Genomic DNA, 12,756 nt, shown 5'->3' with positions numbered 1-12,756 from the left:
ATCAGGTTTTGTAAAAAGGGGTGGGAGCAGACGAGATTTCTCTTCAAGCCACTCCTTTTCAAGCACACTGTATTATTTTATGTCTTTTTTAAACCACTGTGTGTTGACTTTTTCATTTGTTTTGTGTTTGAAATAAACTAAACTAACTCTTCTTAAAAACATCTTTTTTATTATCAAATAGCTGATCTAAACCATTGTCTGGGGTGTGTAGGGGGATCATTTTCAACATAACACCGAACTTTCCCTTTAAAAAATGTTCTAAAATTTTATTCATAAACAACATATTAAAAACTAAAGTGTAAAGGCCAAGTGGATTAAAAAAACGGACGTTCTTTTCTGGCTGTTTTTTATATGCCGCATGAAGGCGTGGCTATCTGGACTTCAAAGGGATTGGTCCCGCGTGAGCGGCTGGTCACGTGATCGACGCACCTGCTGCTAAATGTGATTGAATGCCGGTGTGTTGGTTTGGCTCAGGTCTCCGGGATCCAGCGGCGGATGTTCAGGTCAGTGGTTCTTCATTCTGCCAGGTTTGTTTGGGAAAATGTTGCTTTTAAACCAGAATTTGGAGTAAGATGTGATGTTTTATGGATCTGCTCTCCTGCTGTGCGGATGTTGGAGGTTCCTGAGCGAGACACACAGGAAGGTTTAGACCGAAGGCCCTTTTCTGTAGAGGAAACATAGTCACTTTTGCTCAAAACATTTCCATAGAAGTTTATTTTTTTCTTTTTAAATCGTTACTTAATGATTCCAATAATACACCTGTATATTTAGACATGTTGTAGCAATGTAAGTTACGTTTATTGTTACAGATTTATCCTCAATATTATTCTAAACAAAATTAAATTGTATTCAAATCTTTCAGTAGGGTGAGTTTTACTGTTTTTTTAAAGCATATTCTTAGTTTTTTTTCTCCTTTTTTTCAAATACAGAGCATTTGTTGGCCATAGTTACAAACAGATTCCTATGATGGGAAGGAAGTTAGGATTTTTCTTGCTGAAGCAGAGCTTAATTGTGACTGTATTCTGATTTCTTTCCCGGGATTCCTTGCTGAAAGTGCGGCACATGACCAGGGAAAGGAAAGTGGGCCTAAATCACATAAAGAACAGGACAAAGAAGTTTCTCTTATAGCACTACGTTCAGTCAGAAACCTGAAAGATGTCTGACCATGGAGGCTTCAGCTCTTCATAACTACTTAAAGATGATCTTCAACCTGTAAGTCCTTCATTTCTTGGTTTGGCTGCTGTGCTGATCTTCTTTTCTTACAGCTTGCAGGTGAGCTTCCACTGATTGGATGTTTGGTTTAGTGCAGCAGTAAATGCTCTGCCTTGTTTTGATGGGTCACTATGAGGTTAAAACTTATTGTTTTAGTGCCTTTTCAGCTGAAAGGTGCACTAACTTTTCCTCCTGCAGGTCTTCTAGATCAGGGACCTGTTTCAGAAAGGAGGTTAAGTGTAAACTCTGAGTGCGTTAACCCTGAAATCAGGGAAACCCTGGGTTTTCCGTTTCAGAATGGGAGGTTTGTTAAACCAGAGTAAACAGAGTAAGTCAAACCCGTTTCTGAAAGAGAGGTAACTTATACTCGGAGTCAGTGTCCATGGTTACTTATGCTGTGAACCTAACCTGGTCGGGAGCAGGTTTTATTCTCTAAACTCAAAGTTTCTGCCGGTCCCCTCCCCTTTTTAAAGCGGTATTTTTCGCTTTAACCTTCATTGCCCACATTTCTGTCACACAGAGACAAGTGACAAGAATGGCTTGTCCTTTTTTGGAGGACCCAATAGACGAGGAGGCTGCATTAATTCATAGAGAATTATATTTACGTCGTGCGAGGATTTTGAGACCTAGACTCGATTTCTTGTCATTTCTCCATACGTTTTTGTTTGAGCGTTAACGTTTTTCGTTGCAGTCAATTACATATATAGAGGAGGGTCTCGCCCGGGGAGTAATTCAGGGTAGAACCGCCACTGCTTTAGGTGAACAAAATTAGGTTTGGTTAGGTAATGCAACCACAAGGAGCACAGGCCAGTCCCAAGTCCGGGTAAATGCAGAGGGTTGTTGGTTATCCGACGTAAAACAGGAACCAAATCTAGTGTGGTCAGTTAGAAATGGTAAATGACTGCGGTGGTCCAGAAGCGACCACTTCATATCAGGATTTCTATTTTTAAATATGCAACAAAAGTTGTTAAAAGTGAAATCTAAACAAAAGCTTAAATCACGTTTAAAATACGTTTCAGAAGCCAGAGATGGAGAATTCCCATCCGCAGGTTGTTTTCCAAATGTTTGTCACCGTTAAAATCTAACTACAGCTTTCACTCTTTTGGTTTTTAACATAAAAGAGAAGAAGAAAAAAAGTTTGATCTTTCGGCCCAACAGGATCGCAGTCCTGGATCGGCCATCGCTTCCTCTCCAGGATCTGTTTACAGCTGCCATGTTTCAGCCTCATCGGTGTCAATAACTCGTTTTTACGCGTCTCTGAGCAAGTTTTTAGGTCAGTCTTCTGTCTTTATGTTCAAAACACACAGTGATCGCTTATTGATGGTTGAACCAGTTTTTATGGCTGGTATGGATGGCGTCCTTTTTAATTCACGCATGTTCCAACTATTTGAAAAGTGATCATGATGGAGAAATGAATAGTTTATGGCAGACTGGTTTCATGATGTCTTCCCTCTGCCTGGCCACGTCCCGCAGCTGAAGGCTTTATAGCGTTTAATCCATTAGTGACAGAAGTAAAACGTAGAAATGAGAAAACCAGCAAAGAGAAATGACTTCAGGAGAAAAAGGAAGAAAAGAATGAATCCTGTTTGTAAAGAAATCACCTCCAGAAAAGAGCAAAAAATAAACCAAAGTAAGGAGAGAATAAACTATTTAATGGTTAAATAATGAAAAGTGAAACAGCAAAGACGTTGAAGCTGCTACTGAACCTCCTGACGATGGAGGTTCACATCACATGTCCTAAATCCCCAAACCTTTCTTTGTACTTCAGTGTCTTTGGGGGAGAACAGAGCTAGTTGGAAGCAGCTGAGCGTTTGGGCCGAGGACTAACCCCCCCCCCACCCCCACCCCCCCGCTCCGGCAGCATCTCCATCACGCCGACAGGACCAGACCATGAAAACGCCGACGGGGTTGGGCTTCTCCTCCCAGCATCCATGTGCGGCGGCTCAGTCAGGCCCGCCGCCAGACGGCCCCTCCGTCCATAACGGACTGCGCCCACATGAGCATGGGAACACGGAGAACGCGTTCATCACGTTAAGCCCCGCCCCGCTCTGCTCTGCACAGCTTCTCCATTAGCTGACCTCCTTTTTCGTGGCGCTCTGTTCTTCAACGTTTCTGTGCTGCAGAGCAGATTTAGTTTGGAGCTTCACCAAAACTCATGTGGACCCAGTTTGCATCACTGGTTCTATAAGACGGGATAAAGTGAAGGGTTTGAGGCACAATTCTTTTATTTTTTTTAGGTTGTCTGGGTCTGTAGAGGGAGAGGAGTGGCTGCATTTTAACAGTTGCGTCTGCAGCTGCGCATACGGCCTCCTTAAGGGACGCCATGAGAATGAAAAGCCCCATTGTCGTTCATGTGGGAAGTGGATCATGAAGTTTCCAAAATTAAGGGCACTTAAATGTTTGGATTTAGTTGATCTTAGTAAAGGACTTTTTATGTTTAAAGTTAAACAATGTGTACTAAGGTAACACAGCAGTCAGAACTAATGCAATAAAGAATAGTATTTTTGTTCAGGGGGGTCAACATGTGGAATTTAATGTGACGATCTGATCAAAAATATCTTCTGGACTGAGAGACTCGGTACATAAGTGCCTGTTGGACACAAACTACACTCTGGTTGATTTCCTCCTTTCTAACAGTCGCGCTGCAGCGAGGAGCGTGCACGGATCACGTGAACTGCACTAACGGGCTCCTTGTTCAGTCTGCAGGATTGGGAGGGGTTGGAAAACATGAAAAACCTGTACGACCCGCCTGTGTGTCACCTACTTCATCGTACGCTACGACCTGTGGCCCTCTTTACGGTTCACCTGTGTGTCCCGTCCAGGGTGGACCATCTTTACCAGCCCGTCTCCACCCGTTGAGACAAAGTTATCACCACGGCTTTAAGTACAACATCAGTTGTTTCTGGGCCTTTTGGATGACTTTAACTGAAGCAGGTCTGCATTTTTTTGTCTTCAGTCGTCAAGTTTGTGAACTTTTCCCCGAAACTCTCCAGGCCAATCGGGTAAAAGAGGACGAACCTCACGGCTGTTTTTGAAAGAACCGCATAAAGCAACAGAAAAGCGGTCCATGTCCTCTCTGAAGGGGGTTTGCTGCTGCAGGACAGAACCTTAAGTCCACGTCTGATCAGCCTGTTGTCCCTTTAAAGCTTTCGGCGCTGCATAGCTGCATCTCATTGCGTCGGTGGACAGGAACGGCTACAGCACAGATCGGTCAGCCATGAACCCCTCCAGATGATGTAAAGACAAATGCAGGTCAGAGGGATTTAAAGTTCACCTTCAAATCCAGACGTTTTCCATTTTATTACATGTCCACTTTTTTAACTTCTCAACTCAGAAGCAACAATTCTAGAGGTGAAGACTTTCAAAATAAGAGCAGAATCCTGAAGTTCGGTTTGAACTGATGTCAAATGACCCGTTTATGATATAAAGTTATTTCAGTCCAGTTGGACTTCTAAAGATCCACTCTGATCCTATTTAGATCTATTTTGCTTAAGTTTGAATTATGATTACGCTATTTTTAGCCAAAATCCAAAAGCCTGTGTCCTTATAGGACAAATCACCCCCCTGCTCCCAAACTACTAAAAATCCATGGATATGTTGCTGGACAGTCTAGTGCCCTGGATTTTAAGGGATTCAGACTCAATGATCACTTTTGTTTTCTTTAAACGTTGAATATGACTGATGTAGTCGATGTGGTTGTTTAACTGCAAACCATCTCATAGGTGTTAGTATTTCTTTCCTATTTTTCTTTCCTATTTCCCATCATCTGTTTATGCTTTCCTGCTAGCTTACAGCCCCCCCCCCCCCAAGCTAACATTAGCAGTGCTAAAAAGATCTTCAACAATTTCGGAATTCAAAGACGTGCATGAATCTATTTGTCTGCAGGTGGATGCATCAGAATGGAGCAGAGCGGGGAGGTTTTGGCCCCGCCCAGCGGATGTTTTGCGTCCCAAATATGATCCTTTTCATTTTTTTCATCTGCTCCTGATTCACAACAAATAAAGAAATACTCAGAAATGCTGTTTTGATCCTGATGTTTTTACAAATGTCCATCAGAACACCCCTTTCCTCAGAGTGGTCCTCCACGTTCCTTCACGGCTGCCCTGAAACCGTTCAGGCGGGACAGGAAGCGCCTCTCCGTCCCCCCGCCAGTTCCTACATCCGCTTCCTCCCCCGGATTCAAACAAACCTCAAACCCAACCGCGGACCTGCCATCTCTGTGGTCTGATGTCTTGATTTGCTCCATAAGTTGCGCTCTGCGCCGCTCGCCGCTCTTTCAGCGGCGCCCGGAGGCGGATCCACTCAGCAGCTGGAGGACACTCCTGGACCTTTTCACCAAAATGATTCATGAGACCCAATCATTCACAGCGCTCCCCAACTTCCTGTCTGTACAAACGCAGGCCCCCTCCTCAGCTTTGTACCGTCACGTCCCGTCTGTGGAATTAAGTGCATCCGTCTTGTCCGCACACGTGTTTCCCAGCGGGAACCGATGTTCCGTTTGACCGTCCTCCTTCAGATTGGACAGCTTTTTCACTTTTTTATGCGCACACTCACTGCGTGTTCTTTCATATTTCCTTATTCTGGCAGAGACGGAGGCGTTCCTGCTGACAGATATACAGCGTCATGTAAGACTCTCAGGCTCCGAAGTTTAAGCCTTGGCCTGGAATCTGGCGTCGCTGTTTTTATTTTTTAACTGCCTTCTGAAAATGCTCTTGTCTGACACAGATGCAGAAAACGTCTGCAGCGGGATCCACTCTGAAACGACGAGACAACAAAGGACTCTTCCTCGCTCTACTGGAATTCATCGACACGCCGTTTCCAGAACCGACCCGGATGGCCTTTTAGCGGCCCTCCCAAAATGGGTGCTCAACCGCAACCTTCAGGTCACGAGCGCGGCTGTAAATCCTTCTGGTTTGCCGCTCTCTAACGTCTTCATCACGCCAGCCGTTTTGTCAGCACACGGTTGGGTGTAACAGAATACCAGACCGACCCACATTTAGGTCATTTCCTCCTCCACACAGCAGATATTGCTCTGCCGCAGAAGGTAGCCGTGTTGCCAGATTGGAGCTCTGGGTTTGCTAGATTGGGGACCCGGCTAATCTAATTAGAGAGTAAAGGAAAGAGGCCCGTGGGGCCCGCAGGGTCCGGGACCGTGGTGGAGCCAGGACCGGTTCCCCCTTTGGAGAAACTGCACACCGCAGAATACGATGTGGTGAGGTCTGCGGGCCTAATTCTTCCGGACGGGCGGGAAAGAACCGGACTCTGTGCTGCAGACGGCCACGTCGCTGGCTCCGGAGAGAGGAGGATGATTTACGTCCTGCTGTGCGAGCGCAGAAATAAATCCTCAGACCCAAAACAGATGGGGGTGGGGGGGCTAAAAAGAACTGGATCAATTCAGAACTGGTTTCCATTTTTAAAAAGCCAATAGCTTTGTTTCCTGTCATCAGGCCTTTTATGATGGTGCTGTGACTCCTGGTGTGTGTGTGTGGGGGGGGGGTCTTCTGGTCCCGACGTCTTTGGGTCTCCTGGGCTCGGCGGCGGTGCTGACGGCTGCGTGGGGGGCCCTTAGAAAGGCGCCTCTCTTTGAGTTGTGGATGTTATGGGGGGGTTTTAAAGCCGTGCGCCTCACCTCCAGCTCGCAGCGATGCGTGGACCCCCCCCCTTGTGGGTGTCGGGTTTTCCTGCACGAACACCCACACGTGCACCTCAGGGAGCCGCACATGGATTTCACACTCACTCTGCTGCCATCAGCTTTTACGAGGGAGGGGCGGGATCCGCTTTCCACCGCCCCGATGCTGACCAGTAAAACGATCGCCACGCTCAGGCGTGACCCTTGAACCCTGCCGCAGGTTGGACATCTGAGGAACCTTCACCGTGCCATGAAAGCATCACGCAGAAGTATGATTCTAGATCTGCAGGTTTTCTCTTCTATGCTGTAAAGAGACGACATGAAGAAAAGAGATCAAATATCCAGAAATAAAGGAGTTTGTTGCATTTATTGCAACTTTCTGATGCTTCTCAAAAACGACGTGGAGTTTAACTGTTCAAACATTTTAATAACAGGACGCAATAAAATACAGAAAAGCTAATCTTTTAATGTCAAAACAGTTGTTTTCTAGGACGTTGTTTCTGCAGAGAAGTTCACATCTGGTAAGCAGGACTGTTAAAGCAGAGCGAACCTGCCCCCCCCTTTCCTGTCACCATAACACTCTCTCCCTCTAGTTTACAGCCCCTCACACCCCAACCCAACCTTAGCGGTGCAGCAAAAATGGCAGCAACATCGTAGCCGTCCAGTTTAGATCCAGATTCCAGCTCAGAACGACGTTGATTCAAATGAATTCAATTTAATTTTATTTGTAAAGCCCAAAATCACAACAGTCGTCTCGATGGGCTTCGAAGTGAAACATGAACTCAAAAGGATCATGAATACAAAGAGTTCAATAGTAAAATACTAAAATGAACTAACAAACTGACTAAGCTATACTGGCATCTCTGCCCTTAGACCCCCCTTCGCGGTAAAGAAAAACTCCTAAAAAAACGGATTCTGGAAAAAACGAAGAAACCTCAGGGGTGTCCACATGAAGGAGGGATCCTCCCCCAGGACGGACAGGCGATTTACCAGGGGGGTATTCCAGGAAGCATATTTAAACTAGCCTGACTTTGAGCCTGAACTCTGGCTGAAATCCGCCTGAACTTGCTTACTCTGGGTATGTCGGTTCCAAAAGACCGGATATGAGTTGGCGTAATTACGCTCGACTTGGTAACCCTGGGTTAACGCACGGTACATAAAGACATTCTCAATAGATCGCCGATTTCTGGAGTCACCATGGAAACGCGTGGAGAAAAAAAAAGCGCGACACTTGAGACGGAAGTGAGACGGAGTCTGAGATTTTAATGACGGGGGATAGAAATTATAAGTCCATCAAAAAAGTAACACGGCTGAAAGATAATTTAGTTAAATTTATTCAAACTCAATAATTGTTTATACAACTCAAATTTACGTATTTATCTAACTAAATGTCACATTACTTCATCAATCTTTTTTCCATCTTAATTACTTATATTTCTTGAACTTTCATATGTCTAAGTTTGAGCCGGCAGATATGCTCTTTTTTATAACAATAAAAAGAACGGAAAAAAATGCACGGGGTGCAAAAGTTTATCACAGAATATTCCATCACTGTCATGACAGGTTTGGGTAGTAGAGGTGCTAAATAAACTCATCATCCTCTACTTTACTCTCACTCATGGTGCAGAGACGTAAGCATAGTAGGACAAAATAGCTCAGCCAAACACGGTGAAACACGGTAAAACGGCTAAACAACTAAACACATTTGGTCAAAAAGCCACACTTAAACCCAAATCCGTCCATACAGGCAAAGGGAATGATATCCCAGAATCCCTTGCGGTGCCGATCTAACAGCAGCATCAAAGTTACACCTACTTAATTGAATTAATTTGAATAAAAGGAAAATAATTGTCTGAAAACTAAGTGTTATTTTTAAGGTGACCTAACAAAAAAGAATTGATTTATCTTAACTGAAACAAATAATGAAGTTAGATCAAAGTAAAAAAGTTTATCTTTTCAACATCCATATGTGATCTTATCACCCTCTCACTGTGGAAAAAGTATCATCTGAGCTTCTTCATCCACTAAATCATCTTCAAATGGACACGCCATGCTGCTTCACCTCTCTGTAAACAAACTAATCTTCAACTAAACCTGCTCCAGACCAGGTTATGTTCAGAGCATGAGTTGCCATGGCAACTTGACCTACCCTGAAACATACCTCCATTTCTGGAACCGAAAGCTGAGGTTATCAACTTCCTTAGCCTCAAACTTATCGTGGGAGCTAGCATAACCTGCTTTCTGGAATACCCCCCAGAACTCTTAGAGAAGAGTTTACTTATCTAAATCTACAACTACATATTTAAAGTCCAGCAGACGAGCTTCATCCAGCCGTGGTTGGGGGGACAGTCAAAGGCGCGAGTCGAGCCGGAGACAGGAACCACAGCCAGGTGTAGGAGCAGGAGCAAAGGCGAGGTACTCGGTCAGGAACTGGAGCACGGATGAGCCAACTGGAGTCTGGAAGCACTCCCACTCCCCAGGAGGGGAGAGGAAAAGAGGGACAATACATGAATCACTGCACCAAACAGAGGCATGGAGAACTAAATGATGAATAATGATCAAGAATAAAGAAGAGAAGAAGGCTACAAGTAGATGAGAAAAGAGGACAGAACCCCAGAGCACCATAGTTACCCCAGCTTCAACTTCTAGCAGCCTTTTAAAACAAACAGTTATTATTAAGTTTAATTTAAACACATTAACATTAAGTTAATGTGTTTAAATTGATGGATCTGTTTGTCTGACAGAGGATGATCAGAATGGAGCAGAGCAGGGAGACCTTTTTTAATCTGCTCCTGATTTAAATTAAGAAATACTCAGAAATCCTCTTTCTATATGTCCTCCATTAGAAAACTTCCACAAGAACATGTTAAAAAATAAACCTAAAACATTTTTTTTATTCAACCTTTATTTAACCAGAAAGTCCCATTGAGATTTTTTTTTTGTCCCTCTGAGATTAAAAACCTCTTTTCCAAGGGAGTCCTGGCCCAGAGGCAGCACATTTCATTACAAAAAATACATAAAAACAAATATCATTAAAACCACATACTTCATAAAAAGCAGTTGCACATCATTGTTCATTCAGTCTCTGATGCTTTGAGCTTGTTCTTAAAACATTGAAAGATACCAGTTCAGTCAGTTTCCAGTCTTTCTGCAGCATTTTCCAAGCAAAAGCAGCAGAGTGGACAAAGCCCCCCCCCCCCCCCCCCCCAACTCTGTGCAGCGACTGGAACAGATGGTTTTCATGGGAGTGGGTCTTTAAAAAATAGACTTTCTCCCAAACTGCTCCAGTCAGTTACATCCGCTGACAGTCTGCGGATGGAAACCTTTAAGCCAGAAGTGCAGAAATCCGTTTCATTTTCCTTTTTATTCAAAAGAAATATTCAAAAAAAGAATGAAAAGGATCTGTATTTTGAGAATTCGTCCAAAGCCGGCATTAATTTTGCCTCTGAAGTTTAAAAATTAAAAGCTAAAAGAAAATGAGGATTTTTTTTTTAAAAAAACAGCAAATACATGAACCAAATAGTCAAGCAAAACAAGCTAAATACAAAGCTTTCTTTAACTTGTATTTGCTTTCAAATTAAGAATGGTGCTGAAACTAATACTAGCTAGAAAGACGCCTTGACTAGTAACATTTATAGGAGTAAAGCAAAAGAATCGCTTGTTTGTCAATAGACAAAGGTTCCATTATTTTTTTGCTCTCAAACAGAAAATTGGCAAAAAAAACTGAGCTGATATTTTAAATTGGAACAGAAAGCAACTTATTTAATTTTTCCTTGATTAATTGGAAAATGTAAGTATTAAACAGTTAAGGAAGTCAAACATTTGCCTAAAGAACTTTTGAATCGCATGTATATAGTTTTATGTCACCATAGGGTTAACTAACAGTCATGCAATCTTCTCACTAAATGCTTTGTTTACCCTAATTGTTAACACGACTCCGCCAATTATTTCCCCATATTCAGCATCTTTCATGTTTACGTTTCCCACCACGGAAAGAGAAACACATACACGTTTAAAAGCGTCTCACAAACACAACTGATGAATGGAACACAACTTTTTTTTTACATCTGAAAATCATAATCTATTCATCTGAGTTATAACTTCACCTTGAGCAGGCTGGAGCCAATCCTAGCCAGGCTGGAGGCGGGTAAATTCTGGACATTTATACCTGCAGACGGTGCAGAAATGTATGAATGTTTAGTTTACACTAAAGCAGAAGACCTTCACCACCTGCAAATGAATATAAATATTTAGTATTTTAACTTTAGTTTAAATAAATCCTTTTAGTGTGATTGGAAAACACAAAAGTACATTTAAATTTAAGATAAATGTTTTATTTCAACCAAATTTGCACTATTTGCTCCGCCCCTTTTTATTTACCATTGGATGATATAGTTGACTGTATTTAGGGTCAGGGTTAGGGTTAACCCTAACCCTTAGTTATTACTGTAATTTATTATCAGTATTCTTATAGTTGAATGATTTTGTTGTTTATTTTTCTACAACTTTGCACAGAGGTTTGAGAGGACGGTCATTAGGTTAAATATCAGTGCTACAGTGGCCCTGAAGGCACAATCGCAACTAATCACGTGACGTAAAAACATGTTAAAGATCATGATGAACATTTAAGAAAATCTAAACTCAAAATGAAAAAACGTCACAGAAATAAAAATTCCAAAAACCAAAATGTAACAAACTTTTTTTTTCATTTTCTTCTATGATGGCTTGATCTTTATATCTGAGTTTTACAGCCTTTAAATATCTGTCATCAAACTTCACCTGTCGGGTTATTTTTAGAACGTAGTGGGGGAACACTGTTCTGCACATTTGACAATAGATAAATCTTAGTCACCTGACTTTAAGGAGAAAACGTCGTTTTTATGGATCTGGGAAAGAACGACCCGTCCCGCCTTCTTTCTCTCTGGCATTGACTAATCAGGCAGGAGTCAGATTAAAGTGACCAGATGCAGAACCCAGTAAACCCGCCGCTTGGTTTCTGCGTCGCCTCTTTCTTGTGGAGAACGGCAGGAACGCCGGCCATGTTCCCATCAGCGCGGGACGCCTCAACAAGCTGACTTGAAAAGGCTGTTTACACTGAAACGTTACGCTGATGTGGGATAGATTTATTACTTATTTACTCTCCGGCTTGGCTCCACTGGCTGCTGGTTCCATTCCTGATCACTTTCGATGCCTGGTGCCAGACCGCGAAGTGATGGCGGCATGTAAACAGTGGGCGCCGCAGCCCTGGAATGTGTGTGTTTGTGTGGGTGTGAGAATAGAGCAGGAAAGCTCTGCAGTCACGCCCACGCGTGGACGCGTGTTTGCATCCACACGCAGTGGGTGATTCCGCGTGCACGTGCCCATCTGCAGGGTTTTACTTAGTATCTGTGCGTGTTTTTGCCTCCCACCCAGCTTTGTGTAATTACTTGTAAAATCAGCGCCTTATAAAAGATCAATCAGGTGGAAGATAAACACGCTCTGCTTGTGGGATACACTTCATTAGGAGGGAAAATGGGGCTGTGTGATCACAGAACGCCGTTTTCACACGGGCAGAATCTGACGCCATGTTAGTCCTCTGATTATCGCGGACTCCAGGTGGATTTACACATCCTCAGATATACTTTTATCTGGTTATAAGTGGAACTTTTGCTTTGCAGGTTGGCGGGAAAACCAACAGAAACATGAAAGGATGTGCAAACCAAGATTTAGTATGAATACATGACCTAGATCTGGATGCAAAACGATGATTCTTCCTGTAAAACATGAAGTTAAAGCAGGAAGTTGGTTTTGGAAACTGTCAGAGGTGTTTAGAGCAGCAATTCTAACTTTTTGATATGTGTGGTTTGTAACTTCTATAATACAGTGGAGTAACTAAGTATTTGATCCCTTGTTGATGTTGTAGGTTTGCCCACTAA

General features: G+C 43.1%; 2 long non-coding RNA genes across 4 annotated transcripts in view; one reads left to right on the top strand and one right to left on the bottom strand.

The window, feature by feature from the left end:
• Positions 1-12,756, bottom strand: part of LOC144984626 (uncharacterized) — a 160,625-nt gene that overhangs the window by 106,323 nt on the left and 41,546 nt on the right. The window lies entirely within an intron of this gene.
• LOC110016728 (uncharacterized) lies at positions 395-7,301 on the top strand. 3 transcript variants are annotated; one of them, XR_013648434.1, is made up of 5 exons: positions 395-503; positions 1,055-1,212; positions 2,371-2,485; positions 2,981-4,464; positions 5,098-5,226. It is a non-coding gene; the product is annotated as an uncharacterized LOC110016728 (long non-coding RNA). The 3 variants fall into 3 exon arrangements; XR_013648433.1 differs by lacking the exon at positions 395-503 and adding an exon at positions 5,938-7,301 and having other exon boundaries at positions 671-1,212; positions 5,098-5,837; XR_002292065.3 differs by lacking the exons at positions 395-503; positions 2,371-2,485 and having other exon boundaries at positions 671-1,212.

This window comes from Oryzias latipes, chromosome 16, assembly GCF_053564925.1.
Source record: "Oryzias latipes strain Hd-rR chromosome 16, Olatipes_Hd-rR_3.1".
NCBI classification, from domain to species: domain Eukaryota; kingdom Metazoa; phylum Chordata; class Actinopteri; order Beloniformes; family Adrianichthyidae; genus Oryzias; species Oryzias latipes.
Note: the sequence above shows the minus strand (reverse complement) of the source record. Positions and strands in the feature narration are given on the sequence as shown.